This window comes from Bombus terrestris, chromosome 1, assembly GCF_910591885.1.
Source record: "Bombus terrestris chromosome 1, iyBomTerr1.2, whole genome shotgun sequence".
NCBI classification, from domain to species: domain Eukaryota; kingdom Metazoa; phylum Arthropoda; class Insecta; order Hymenoptera; family Apidae; genus Bombus; species Bombus terrestris.
This window is the reverse complement of record NC_063269.1, coordinates 1,413,816-1,429,165: the sequence shown is the minus strand read 5'-3', so window position 1 is coordinate 1,429,165 and position 15,350 is coordinate 1,413,816. Positions and strand designations below refer to the sequence as shown.

Genomic DNA, 15,350 nt, shown 5'->3' with positions numbered 1-15,350 from the left:
TTATAATAGACATAACACAAGAGAGAAGCCACTCCTAGAAGATCAGTGTATTAAAGCCTGCGCAGTGTAACTGGCAAAGCTTCCATTCTCCCGCGGATTCTTCCTCCATGCAGCCTGGTTATTTGGAAAACGTATCGTCTCTGGTCGACGAGACGCGGCAAATTTCTTTGCGTTTCGCGTAATATCGACAGGTAGTCCGATTTGTAAGTCAGATTGCAGCGAAACGAAACTCTGATCGAGACGCAAGTGACGTAGGTAGCGAGACACACAGATAACGAGTCGCTGTGTATACACGGTCTTTCTAAACTTATCGACTTGTATAATAAAATACGGAAGAGGAAGTCATCTTCTTGACGAAAGTAACGAGTACGTTTAAATGGAAGTGCAAAAGAATAAAGAGCGCAGACTCGAAACACGAAAGTACCATCTTTCCAGCTTTCTCGGCCTGTCGTAAAAAATTCGCGTGCGTTGAACGAGTCGCGGGCGAAGAATACACAATTCGCCTGTGCTGTCTGCGAGTGTTTTCACGGGCGAGAGAGTACGAGCAATGCTAGCGTTGGCTGTTCCAGCGTCGCGTAATTGTAAAAGAAGAAACCGGTGTCGCGAAGAAGAAGAAAAGAAAAGATTATGGTTCGCGTCGCGGCGTGTAACGTTTCGCCCGCGTATCCTTCGAACGTAAACGTTTCATAAAAGTCACGTCGCTAGAAAATTCATGAAGTATGCACCTTCAGTCCGTGAAGACTCAAGAACTCCAACTACCATTGTATGCCACTGTTTCGTTCGTTTCCTCTTTCGTGCGTCGCTTTATGATTTACGCCATATAAATAGGAGTCAAGGTAAACGAGCCGATGATATTCCCTTCTTTCGATTATTCGATTATAAATAAAGGAACCGGGATTTTCTAGCATCTTTCGTACATCTCTGGTCGTTGATAAATTTCTTGACTTTGAGGAAGAAATAAAAGAATTATTTATAGGCGTAATTTTATTCGAATCTCTTGGGAGAATTTGTTAGAGCATTTACGCACGAGTCTGAGTCGTTTTTAACCAGAAAATTAAGCAATTTTAAGTAAGTTTCCATTTTTTCCACAGTTTTGTTTAATTTTTGCTTCGCTTCGGAAAATCAAGATAACACGTAGCGATAAAAGTTATCGGATGATATTCTACAAACTTGCAACAGCTATCAAGAATTTTTTTGGATCTTTTAGAACACAGAAACCTAGAAAAAGACTGCGTGAACTTGAACGACCCAGTATGCAAACGACGTCGGTAAAAATAAGTTTGCAGACAGATGGTTAAAAGACTCTTCGTTTATTAAAAAGAACGAGATTCAACTGCGGAAATTGGAAGCCCGTAACAGATTTAACTTTAAATGTTTTGTAATCCATGCTTTAGCGTTACGTTACGTTTCCTTTTTTTATGGCGATAGAAAATTGTTACTTTATAAGCCACTTAAATTATCATTAAACGAACGTAGAAGTGCGTGACAAGTTAATTTATACAAATTACACAGAACCAAGTTTATGCTCAAATACTTTTCTCGGTGGAAGAACGTTCGTGTAATAATCCGACGACTGTTGATTGCCGGAAGTAAGACGATAATTTGAAAGTTGTTGGAAAGTTTCTGTACATTTCCGATAACGAAATTTATCGCGACTGCGTGCGGAAAGAGAACGAAGGAAACCGAGTCTAGCCGATTCCTTAGCAGATTTAGGGAAACTTCTCCGCGGTACAAATGGACCGTTCGAACTCGAAACAGGCATCTCGCGGAAACTCGAATCTCACAGTTCGTTCGTTCGCACAAAATCAGACTCTCGATAACGTTAAATTGTCCTACTCGACGTTGTTTCCGGGCTTCTTCGTCTCGTCTCGATACCTCGCCATGGTCAAAAGAAGATTCGATCGTGACTTTTCTTCTTCTTTAATCGAACGGTTAGGTTTTCCGAGAGATAACATGGAAAAAAGACGATGGAGAATCACGACGAAACACAGGGGTTTTCTTCGTCTCGAGCAACGAAAATGTCAGAGCCAAGTTGTCAGTGTTCGATCCAACGATCGTCCTTGATTCTTTTCTACTTTTCTCGGGGGACTCATTAAGCCAGTTTTGCTTTGCACGCGAGTTGCTCGCTTTAGATTATGCGATAATTAGCAAACTGGCCGAGTCCAGTACGGGTTTTCACACGAGCATGCAAACAGCTGCGATAGATTATGTAAGCGTTATCTGAAATTACGTTAAACAACGGTGTCAATCGCGCATGAATTTTTATAGCGATTTTGTTCACGGGTCGAGGGCTGCAACACCTACGAGGGATGTTTTAAAACCATCGGAAAGATTTATCTGAATGATTTATTACGTGTTACGTTATATCGTAACCGAAGGATAGCGTTAAAGTTCCTGTCTTGTTAATCAACTAATTTCCCTAAGTAATTCTCGTTCGTATTCAAACGTTCTTCGATGAACCCTGAGGGTTTAATCGATTCAGGTCGAATATTACTTCTTCGTCTAAATATTTTACAAATTAATCTTAATCTAAATATTCGAATAAAGTGCAATCTCGTTACCAGCGGCAAAAAGAAATCTTCGAAAGACTAACAATAAGAAATCTTTCTCTTTTCATCCTTGAACCTTGCGATTAGTATTGTATCTCTATGGACAAGAAACCGTATCAGCCCCTCCGTGTTAATTAAATCGATAATCAAAGGAATTTTTCTTCTCTTTTCTATTAACGAAACGTTTTTCGTTATAAATCATGTGCTTCGAGTTACGATTAATGGAAGCTCGGGATTCGCAATTATCTCTTTAGTGGGACGTTTATTGCTAGGCAAGAAACTGGCCGGAATTTGAAAAGTTTCGAGCAGTCCTTGAAAATTTCTAGCCCCTTTATCGTGCTCGGAGGTTGTGTGACCCTCAAGGAACAAGGGAGTACGTTCAAAAGTGCATGAATGCAGAAACATACTTGGCCGCGTCACGCCATGCCATGCCATATCACGCCAGGTTACGTGAAATGGAATGCTTTGATTACGCGAGCTTATCTCACGCCTCACGGACCTTTCGCTATTAAGGCTACACACAGCAACATCGCACGAGTCGCAGCATAATTAACGTATTATATAATTGTCATCCTTTGAAGAACATCAAAGATCATCGAGATTAGAGAGGAGAAAGACACAAACGACATATTGAGAAAATTCTTCGGTGGAGTGTTGCGAAGTGCACAGTGGAATGCGCGTTTGAAATAAACGTCGATCATCAAGCTACAAAACAACATCGACAAACAACATCGTTCGCAAACCATACCACGCAGCTCTGTAAATTGGAAAGATGATTAACGAGGTTGCGAAGATTAAATAAGAAATAGGGATGATAGAGATAAAAATGATATAGATATTAAAAATAATTCTGGAATTTCTTCTTTTCAAATTTATTACTATTTATATCATCCTCTCGCGATAAGTCAATTTACGGAAATAGGTAATCCGTTTTCTTGGAGATTCAATATTCAGCCGAATAATGAAATTGAGATTTTGACGAAAAGTGGAATTGATCGATTTCACTTCCGAGAGTCCCGAGTATTATAGCGACGCTTTTTTCCCTACAAAACGAGAATTATACGTACAGAATTTTTGATTTCCCCGATATTCTTCAAAACTTTTCCGCTTTTCTACTTCAAACATTTACGCGTTTTCTTTTAACACGGTCTTTCGCCCTAATGTCTTTAAAAAGTTACGCTTCGTTTGCTACCTCTTCCATTAGAGCAAAAACCGTTTCAATGATATAAAGGTAGACGTGAAATTCGGTATACTTGGTATAAGCGATATAGGGAGGCCGTAAAATAGTTATGGTAAAAATTTCGATCCTCGAAACATGTAAACTGTAACTCCGAACCGATTTTACGACGTCGGTATATCGCTCTCGCGGACCATAACAGAGCGGATTTGTCTGACCTGGGTTACCAATCTTCTGCAGAAGGTTTCTCTTGCACGAACGTGCTGCTTTTCCCATGTTTAGCAACCGCGTGTTTTACGTCTGACTGTCCCTATTAAATCCACGAGGTCGTAAGGACCTGAACTTTAGGTTCGGAATGACCTCTCACTGTTTTTGGTCGAGGGTTACTCGAAAATGATAACAGTATTTACAGATTCCCGTACATTTACTGTTTGTAAATGGTAAGACATTTGCAGAGAGTGAGATTATTCTCGCAACGATTACAAAACTATTCCACAATTATTATCCGATTTGAATCTTGTGGAAAAATGCATAGAAATTATCGAATCTTACACAAGTCAAATAAAACAAATTCATATTTACGATAACTTTAACCAATTCTCACTATTATTGATTTAATTAAATATGTAGCGGCACACGAGCTAGAGGACGACTCGAATCATGCTGTCGTTTTACCTCGGAGTATCAACATCGTTAGGACATACATAATCTAATAATAAATAAACTCCAGGCAAAACAATGTTGCCGCTACGTGCAACCGCCAAACAAAATGAAATTTAAATAAATTTTCCGGTGGTCCCCCGACCGTTATAAATAAACGAACGCGATCGTAAGGTGACCAGCTTTTCAGTCTCAGTCTCGAGCGATCTTATCGGCGATCAATACACAGTCTTTAGCGAATCAGTTAGTACTGGGCGTCTTAGCGAACATTCTCTGTGTTTATTAGTTATTTTAAAATATATTTGACGGTTTCAACATCGAGTTATCTCGTCATTTAAACCACACGATCCAACCATCCTCTACAAATGTTATTAATTTTTCTATCGTATTCGTTCTTAACTAGTTTCACATTTTGGTTGAAATTTTAGATAAGTTTTCCGAGCGTTGCAGCTGTTTCGAACAAAGCTTTTCAATGAGATTTAAATTTAAGGAATTGCGAGAACAAATACGTATAATTCTCGATTCATTATACTTCTCTCGTTATTTAGAGAAACAGCTTTTACTGATTATCATATAATTGCGTTGCCTAATTGCAAAATCATGGCCGGTTAATCGTTTAAACAGACTGTCACCTCTCGTACGAAATTAAACGTTGTGCGAAATTTACACGGAATTAAAAAATTGTGCGGAATTTGCAGGAAACATATGAACGGCAGTGTACACAGCTACAAAACTGCTAAATCTCGCTTTACTATCTCTAAACAGCCATTTCTATTCTGAATTTTGAAAATATTCCCCGAATATCGTTTCCACGCGGCGAATCATGAATTTCTGCTGAATCTCGACTTCGTCCCCTTGTTTCCTATGATTTACATTTGTCATTGGATCCTTCGCGTGCTAGAGGAAGATCCTGCGACGATGAAAGTCTCGTAACGTTGGCAAAGTCCAGAATACAGGATCGCAAGTGTATCGAAACACGAAAGTTCATTTTTGCGACGCTGCGTGATAAGACCAGGACGTCTGAACATCTGTGTCTCGCGACAGGGAATTGCGGTTGTTTTGCGCAGTTTATAATGTCCGTCAGAAGTTTGGAAGGATGTTTCAGCTGCTGGCTACGTGATTTACCGTACTTTTAACAAATTCCGCGTGTCACCTCCGCAACCAACTTTTACTCGTAGATAGCGCGGAGATAGAGATAGAGAGAGAGAGAGAGAGAGAGAGAGAGAGAAAGAGAGGAATTCACGATAGCGTTGTACATCTGCCAAGACATCTTGATTCGGGCACATAAATACTAAAAATCTTGTTACCTCGTAGCGCTGGTAATAACGGAACGTTCCATAATTTTTTAGGAGCGCGTATCCTTCTTCCTAAAAAAGAGACGGAACGTTTCTGGAGGAGAAACCGAGGAAAACAGAGGGATACCGAATAAACAGAAAGTTTTTCTTTTTTTCCTCGCTTCAGAGGAAATGAATTCCAAACGATTCGATGAAAATCGCCGACCGTTTCGAACGAGTCGGCTAAACAGAGAGACCAAATTCGGCTCAGCCACTACTGACTCTTTAAAATTCGTGCCCGTAGTTTCCTCGTTACTTCCTCCGGACACTCATTATCGAGTCAATCGTAGACACGAGCATAGAGATAATCTGGAAGTTTGTCACTCGAACAGATTATGCCAATGCAACGTCGTTAGAAACAACGTTTCGCCTGCTTAGGACGCATCGTTGCGATTAACTGGATTACTTTCCGTCTCGTTCTCTTCGTCCATCACGCTCCCTTTCCCTTGTTTTCCATGGCAAACACCACGATAGATTCGTCATTATGAACGAACAAATATATTTGTTTGAGGGCGATAAATCAACGCCAGTACCGCGCTACTGTCCGCAATGTTTAATTGGCTACGCTCTCGTTGTAATTTGTTAAATAGTTGTACGGCTGTAAAAGACTTCCGAAAGCTGGCGTTCGGTATCATGCTGCGTTGTTTCGCGCGATCAATGGAAAACCACGATCGGTCGATCGAACATGGCAACCATAACGCTTCGTTTGCTTCTACGGTTACATCGATATCACGCAGCAAACGTAACAGAGAAAGGCGGACGTTTTATTTTCGACGCTACAGTATCGTAAATTCATAGCCAAATTCTGAAAGCTCACGCACCTTCCACTTTGCTTCTAACCGGAAGTCGCTATCGTTCCACGCGAGATCGTGCTCGGTTGTGTTCGTAATCGCGTTCGCGTTTCGCAGATTGATATTTGGTCTGGGATAGGGAACGAGAGTAATAGCTGCTTTAGTTCTGATTGCAAGGATTATGCAAAGAGGATTTGATGGTCGTTTAGATGAATTAATTGAAGGGTTCAGGAAGCATGTGATACAGATGAGAAAATCTTGAATTTCAGCAACTGCGTGTTAAGTCGAATACTCGCAGCACGTTTCTGACGGTTCTCTACGTAGCAACTTTGAAAATTTATAATATTCGCTAAATTCAATTCATTAAATAAACGCGCATGTTATACTGGCTATACGAATATTTGCACACTGCTACATTTATTACAGCATTTACGTAATAATTAATCGGATCGAGGTATTTTTGTATCGTTTCGTAGTAGATACTTTTGTATAATCACAAAACCATTATATTATAATAATTAACGTTAGATTCTAATAAAAAAAAACTGTATTTATCTCGTTAAAAAAGTAGAAGATAAAATTGCATCGCTTTTCCATCGAACCTGTCAATCGGTACAATGGTCATGTAGGAAATAATAAGCAAGATTTATCGGTTTGAAACAACGTTCGCAATGGAGAGACAGTTCGTTCTCTACGTTAAGTAAAATTAAGGAAATTCGACTGCTGGAAGCTTGGAAAACGTCGCAACTGACGGAGCCAATATAAATCGGATGATTTATAATTGTCTGCGATCTGTATCCCTCTCGTGATTCATTATTCATTATGTTGCCGGCTATATTTCGCATCGCTGTCGAAAACTTCTCGCGTAGCAATTGTTATCGTCGACTAGGATCAAGCATAATAGCTGCTCGTGCAATTCATTCGCCGAATATACGACCGATGTTTGCGCGATAGATGAAAAATTCAGACGAGCTTTGAACATTTCGATTTCCTATTATGCGATACATTCCCATGCTAATTCCACCAATTTCGCATTGTATTATTCATTGTATGCAGAGCGGGCCGTACTACCCGAAAATACTATCAAACGTATATCATTATTCTAACATAATGTTTCCATACAGGACCTGTTTTCCGCTAGTTTTCCACAAACTTGCAATTAGCCTCGATTATGACGTGCAACCGTCGAATGAATCGTTGCAACGAATCGTTTCCATCGTTCGTGCTTTTGTTTTCATCGTTTCCATTATTTCCGCGTACCACCGACAACGATCTCTTCGGATCTTACAAAAATCCACGACCTGTCGAAGGCTTTAACCCTTAGCACTCCTATGTGGAGCGCGAGTCGACATCGGCTTTTTATCTCAGCAGCTCCTTTGTCGAATCCCACTCGACATTCTTTCAGTCCCACCTTTTTTTTGTGAAACGTGCGAAAGAGAACCAGGATTGCATCCTGGAAATTCTTTCAAGATATATCGTAAGCTTAAAAATTACAAAATACAACAATAGCGCGAATAAAACCGGTATTTAAGTGGATTCGTTTCTTCCTTTATTTACTTAAATCGTCTTATTTTTTAGTTAAAGTAACTTTCGAATAAAACGCTTAAAAGAGTTGCCAGCTGCTGGTAACGAAATTGAAATAAAATTCGAAAAGTTGGTCGAGCGAATTTCGCGAATGGATCTTTCGTTCGGTTGGCGATCGATTCGCAGCCGAAGAAGCAAGATGCCGAGTAAAAGTGATGTTAGCGGTTGTCCGCGGAAATTGAAAATGGAACGAATCGATGATGCGCGGTGGGTGAACGAGAAAATGATCGTGAGAAAGTTTTAGTTGTCAAAGCTCCTCTTTAATCCCGGGATAATTGCACCTTCCGGGGACGACTTGCTCTATGAGACGCGACGTCGGATGCGTAGCGCTCCATCAAAGTTCTTAGGACCACCGACTGTATTGAAATCGCATTGTCCGGGGATCTTCCCATTAATCCTATAGAATCTGTGAAATTTCGAGAGAAAGAAAGATTGAGAAACGTCTGGCTGCTATCGCGAAAGTGAAGTAAGACGTTAAAAGGTGGAAGCATATCAGACTCTGACTGAGAAGTTACCGAGGACATCGCAGAATTTTTCTTTCCAGAAATTAACCTCCTCAAAAATTGGACAATTCCCGCGCGATATTCTAGAGCGCAGTCGAAGGCTCGAATTACTATAATCGCCAGTTACGTGTTAGAACCACGTGGTAACGATGTGTAACAACATGTTATTCAACTATGTGGAGTAAATGGAAAGTTAACACGGAACGCGTTATACTTAGAGACGATTCTTTTCGTTTAAAAATACCTTTCGATGTTCGCGTGGAAAAACGAAACGGCACCGTTTCGTGAATTTAATTCGCTTAATTTTATTATCCGATTCTCTGACGAAAATGCCAATAAAAACTAACTGGATTCGTTCGGTTTGAGAGGAAACCGTTTATAGCCGCATATCCTCGACGAAGAGCCGCGTTATCGGCTGAAACTGAACGCGCGTCTGCACGGGCCAATTTTTAAACTCGTTCCCGGGGTCATTTTCACCCTTTCTATTCTCATAGTTTTCTCTGTTTCGCGAGTCGTAACGCGTTCGAGCGGAACCTTTGGGACAGAAAAGTTTCTCTTCCGTCGACTTAATTAACATTTCGCGCGTCATAAATGTCGAGCGACGAAGAACGTCTGGTTCCATCGGGACTCGCTGAAATTTTCCGCAACCAACGTTTTCTCGACATCGGTGAATTTTTCCTTTGGCCCGTTCGATCTCGACCGTAGCGAACATCCTTAAAATACTTTGAATCTTGTTTTAAATTCCACGCTCGTTTTCGTGCAGACTCGTAAGGGGAATTTAAAGGAAAGATCGATGCGTGGCTGAATTATCCGTGACCATTAAAATACATTAAACTTTAGGTTATTAGTTAGTGTGATTCTTTTGACGTAGATAAATAAATGTTTTGCATAATATATTCATAAAAGTTTACGACGAACGTTTTCTGCATTACGGTGGAATATTCGTATTTATGTTTAATTCATGGACCGTTTTGTTCGATCAACTTCAACAAGTCTTTCGTCAATAACCTTCCTGCGTTAAATTCGCGTTAAATCGTCTAGGAATTCGAAACACACTAGTCAAATATTGGAACAGTAACAAACGAGCTTTAACGCGTAGTTGATCGTTCAATTATTCCGTATTATGATAGCGGTGTGTTGGTCGAGCTGCTTTCAAGGAGAGTCTAATTTAGACGTGCAGCTTTGAACGAAGCAATTAAGTGGATTAAAGACTGAGCGAAACGGCGATTATTTTATTACAGTTAACCGGACACTAACGGACAGATAACGAGGAAAATCTTTCGCCAACATCGTGAAAACGGGATTTCTCGAGTCCAGACGAATTTGCCTTCTCGTTTATCACGAAAGTTGCGTTCAGAATGTAGTTTCGTGGCAAAATAAGAACATCGATCAGCGAGGAAACAACGGCGAGTTCGATAATCGAGCAAAGGTAATCTTACAACTATCGTTAGTTCTTCTACTTGTAATTCGAATCAATTCTATCGAATCTTCTTGCGTAAATGGTTCGACACGATTTCCCCGTTGATGTAACAAACCATGAAAATGGCAGGTGGGATCGGAACTATTCTCGATTAAATAACTTCGGAGAGTGTTATATGTGCGGCTTAATTACTCGCAGAGAATCACGAATTAAACGCAATCACACGCATGGAAAGTTTGCAGCGGTATCGTGCTTGATAATCTGATATCTATTAACGCTTCAATTACCATATTCGGGATTGCATTTACCCAATCGGTAAACAAGTAATAGTGGCAGACACGCGATCCATCCTTTGATTCGAAGCTGTGTTCGCGAATCAAGTTTCCCTTGACGTGTCGTATTTGCTTGTTGTTACCGCTTACATTTATGCATGTCAATCTATTAACAATCGAACCATATAGTTTCGCATAACTTGACACGGATGCTTGCTTCGATATCTTTAACTCTCATACGATCGTAGAATACACACGAAAGAGACGCTAACGACAGAAATACGAAGTGAATCTTTCATCCCTTTTTCATAGTCGTAATATGAAAAAACAGAATTTGATTGTGTAAATCGATCGAGAGATAATTGACAATGAAATGTTGCGTCGGCGCAATATTGTTTCGATGGATTGATACAGCTTTTACGTAGCCTTGGCAGATAATGTTTATTCGAAGAAAATGACATTTTATACTAATGTTTAATCGACGCGGTAATATTCGTAATCGTCGAACTCGTGCTGCGAATTTTGAAAGACAAAATTATCGAAAGAAATACAAAGCGAATCTTTCATATTTTTTTCGTAGTAGTAATTGTCGAGAATTTTGGATCTTAATCTTAATTTTCTTAAATAATGGTATAGGAACACTAAGTTTACACTTAGAATTTATATTAAAATAATTATATATTTATTTGATAAACGATTTCAAAGATATTCATCGATACACATTTGCACGCGTCTCAGCACTTTCTTTGTCTCATCATCTTCCACGCCAGACTGTTAACTGAACAGTTTACATTCTTTGGTTCTCAAGACGCCGCGCACACACATCCTTCCACACACTTACATTCACATACGTGTGTCACTACTACGCTGATAATTTAGTATAGCACACAAAATTATACATATCTCAATAATAATATTAGAAAACAGAATTTGATTGTGTAAATCGATCGAGAGATAATTAAAAATGAAATGTTGCGTCCACGCAATGTTGTCTTTCGATGGGTTGATACAGCTTTTAGGTAGCCTTGATAGATAATGTTTATTCGAAGAAAATAATACTTTATACTAATGTTTAATCGACGCGGTAATATTCGTAATTGTCGAACTCGTGCTGCGAATTCTGAAAGACAAAACTATCGATTTTTTCGCGATACTTATTTTAGCGCGCGTGACGCAAAATACCATGAAGCCTCAAGTTTATGTTTTGTCTGGTTTGTGGTTTTATCTTGGTGGTAATATCAACGATGAAACGGGGCTATCGTTTCGGAAAGGTTACTCGTTTTTTTACCTACTTTTGAGAAAGAGTCTCAGTGGCACCTTTTAGAAGAAAATTATTAAAAGCCACGGATCCTTGTTCCCTTTTCTTGCACACCTCCTGTTTCTAGGAAACTTGGCTGATCTCGCGTAATGGAACAAACGAGCGAATGCCTTGGTGAAAATGCGCTCGCGCGTTATTCTCTTTCGACAAAAGCTGACGAAGAGATGAACAAAAAAAGGAAATGTACTATCTATCGTTGTGTCTCTATCGTATGTCGTCGCGTTTCAAAATAATTTGACATTATTATCGTCATAAAGGGGTAACAATTTTAGCCGAACAAATGATTACATATGCATGGTATGCACGTGTAGCATTATACTCGAGCCAACGAACTTTATCAACTGCTTTAATTCGTGGCAAAAACAGTGTTTTATATTCATCGGTGTAACGAGAGCGAGGACGAAATATGCTCGAATATTCTCTATATGATTAATTTTGATTTATAAGCATAACTGGAATGAAAATTTGCATTAAGTTATGAATAGAAATCTCTCTCTCTCTCTCTCTCTTTCTCTTGTTTCGAGTAATGTTTCGATTAAACAGTCGAATAATAATGAAATGGAGTAAAAATCTCTGCAATACCAATATTATCGGTAACATCGATTAAACTTTAATCGCTGGCGAATTAAATCGTAACGAAATTTGTATTTTAACTCGACCAAGCCAATTATTCGCGCTTGCTCAAACGCTTATTTTCGTTTTCTTGCGTGCTGTTAAACCGAGGGACATCCAATTTTTCGATTACAACTCGATCTACAAGGATCGACCAGCTTTTACCAGCGGTGAAACAGCTTTCGCCGGAAATAATGAGTTTGCATGCAGATTATGATGCTCGTGACGCAACGTAACGATTGAAACGAGGTTACACGTGGACGTTCCGCGTCCGTGTTACCGTAGTGGTCTAGGCAGTTACGAGCCGTCCGAACCATTTACATCGGAAGTACAGCGAGACGGTAAATTAGCGGCAAATCTAAAGTCGCGCGCGCGGTATTGGCGGATTACACGTGGAACGTGAGGGCACTGCTAATGGAACCGCCCTCGTCGAAACTTTGTCGGCTCCCTGGCCAAAGTAAATTACGATCGGGTCCCACAGAAAGCCGTTTCGTTCAAACACTCACGTGGTTTGCGTGTACCGCGTGTTCAGGTAGCAGCGCACTGCGTTCACGGCTGCATAGATCGTTCTTATAGATTCGCCGATCCACATCCGATTTTATCGCCGTGCTATTACAAGTGCACCGTACCAGAACGTTATATAGGGAGTTTTGATAGAGCTTCGGGAGATAGGCAAGGTGTAACGCTTTCACCGAGACTCCACGCAAAGATGCTAGTAACTGGGTTATGTACCGTGATAAAATATTAATAAACCTTGGGAGTTATAGTAGTCAAAGTATTCGAGATAGCGAAGGTAACGCGGAGCAAGGCAACTCTCGCTCGAATTCCAATTCTGCTGGTAGAATTATTTAGGAATATACGTCAGAGAATCGTTTGGAGTAAAGTGGAAAGCGAGGGGAAAGCATCGTAAGCGGTAGGCTACGTTCGAATCAAATCGATCGAGCCGTTGCTCGAATTTGAACTTTTTGTCACGAGGATGATCTAGAAGTATACAGGCGAGAAAATTGTTCGGGATAACGACACGAAACAAGGAGAAAGTAGAAGTTTGGACGTAGAAGTGGTAGACGCTCGAACCAAGTCAAGAAATATCTTTAACGCTGTGTAAAAAGAGAGATAAGTTTAAGCACCGATTTCGCAGAAACTTGTCTCCTAACTGTACGAACCGAACTGGTTAGCAAGTTTCAGCGTTGCTAAAATAACAACATTATCGTTTATGGTAAAACGTATTAAGCGTCGTGGTGGTAAACCAAACAGTTTTGCCGAGTTTCGCACGATTTATCAACGACGAATTGTAACACGTACGAGATGCGCTTACAGCCGCTTAGTATTCGCTACGTTTCGCGATCTCTCGCATTCAGTGCGTCTTTTTGCAAGATATTTGCACGTAGCACACGATGTGCAGTCTCTGCCTCTTCAGCCTCTCGTCTTCTCTTCTTGCGCAACCACAAATTTCCTCGTCTTCTTTTTTCTTTCCTATTTCTTCCACTCGTTTATTTTATCTTCTATACAATTTTATCCTCGCACGCGTTTTTCTCTCCATTTATCTTTGAGATTCGTATCTGTCTATCGAACATAGGTCCTCGCTACTTGTAACGGTCGTTTGCTCGCGCTTCACAGTTCAATCGGTCCACCATTTATCATACCCGTCGTATCGTCACTCCGTCACACATTTCTGTTCGCTCGATATCACGCGCTCCATCCTCCGCTCATTACGGATTTAAGTACTTCCTCGAGTGTCCCTTCAGCCGGCGTTCCCCGAATATGTCGCTGGATAGAACGCGTTACATCGTCTCAACTTTTATCTTCCGATTGCTCCGATAAACTTTGATTTGCTTTGTTGCCGGAAGTAAACGAGACCCGGAGGAAAGGGGAAAAGGGGGGAATCGCTGAAGGCGATCCATTCGATATAGAGATTCGTCTTTAGTTATTCCTCTTTCGATAAAATCAATTCGATCTCGCGAGAATATAATCGAATTAATCTTCATCGGACGTCAGTCTGACTTTAATTAAACGGTAAGACGACTCGCGGGTTCGACTTCGCCTGCAATCGAGTTCCATGGCCGGCAAGCGGAGAGATCGATTCTCTTCCCTCTTTGGTAACGAGGCTACAGAGAGGAAGAGAGAAAGAGAGAGAAAACAAGGGTCGGCGGAGAGTATTAAAAATTACGAAGACAAGGAAGCGACGCGTCGTCCTGTTTGCACAGCACTTGGACTTGCTCGAAGTTCATTTCTCGCCGGGGAAAACAGCACCAGTCTCTTCTTACCAAAGGAAAACGGGAATGTTAACGACAAAAAGTCCGTGCGCCATTTACGAGTGTAATTTCGATTAATCCCGACCACGGTGACGCGTAATATACAGAGTGGCTCGAGAGTTGGTCCGAGCAAAGTGCGATTCCCCGCGAGAAGATGAGTCGAAAATGTAAAACGAAGAGTTTGCGTACGAGGCTTCGTCCTCGAGAGAAACGATTTTACGAAAGCGTCGCTCTTTTATCGCCCGATTTCCTACCAATTACCGAACATCCTGTATAATGCACATTTTCCATTTCCTCCTTGATGAAAGCGAAAGGGCACGCAAACTCGAATCGATTGACATTTCCGTGCGAGGATGAAGAAAAAGCCCCACGCTAACTGTGCACTATGCCTCGAAGATCTTCAAACAAGAACTTGAAGTTTATCGCTCGAGCGACTAACTCGCGCTCGATAATGGCACCGTTTCACCCTTCGAGCTCGCAAGCAAACGGTGTTTCGGATAAAAAGCTCGTCGAATCGAAATGTCTCTTACGTGCGTTTCTCCGTCTCTATGTATATAGCGAGAAAAAGGTGCTTGGTCGGATCGTTGATTCCGAGAAAGTAGAAACGGCTGTTTCGCTCGATCCGTTTTGTATTATCCGGCTGGCTCGCTACGAGGATTCCGACGATCCTCAAAAGCTAGTAGAACGAATTTCTTTATCCTTTCGGGTTCACGCTTCCATCCCGGTAAGACACGATTGCTCGATTTCACCTTCAATCTCGATTGCTTCTCTCTTCGAACATTGTGTCTTTATCGAGGCTAAAACGTTCATCGAGTAAACTGATCTTTATCCTTTTATCTTTAAAAGGATAAAGATTGTGCTGACGACCTTTAGGGCGC

General features: G+C 40.8%; 1 protein-coding gene across 4 annotated transcripts in view; it reads left to right on the top strand.

Moving 5' to 3' along the window:
• LOC100644834 (putative tyramine receptor 2) overlaps positions 1–15,350 on the top strand; it is a 54,123-nt gene that overhangs the window by 26,118 nt on the left and 12,655 nt on the right. The window contains exon 3 of one of the 4 annotated variants that reach the window (XM_012319789.3): positions 9,840–10,027. The exons of the other annotated variants lie outside the window; for them this stretch is intronic. The gene's annotated coding sequence lies outside the window, so the exon portion shown is untranslated. The remainder of the gene's footprint in view (positions 1–9,839; positions 10,028–15,350) is intronic. 4 annotated transcript variants of the gene reach the window in all.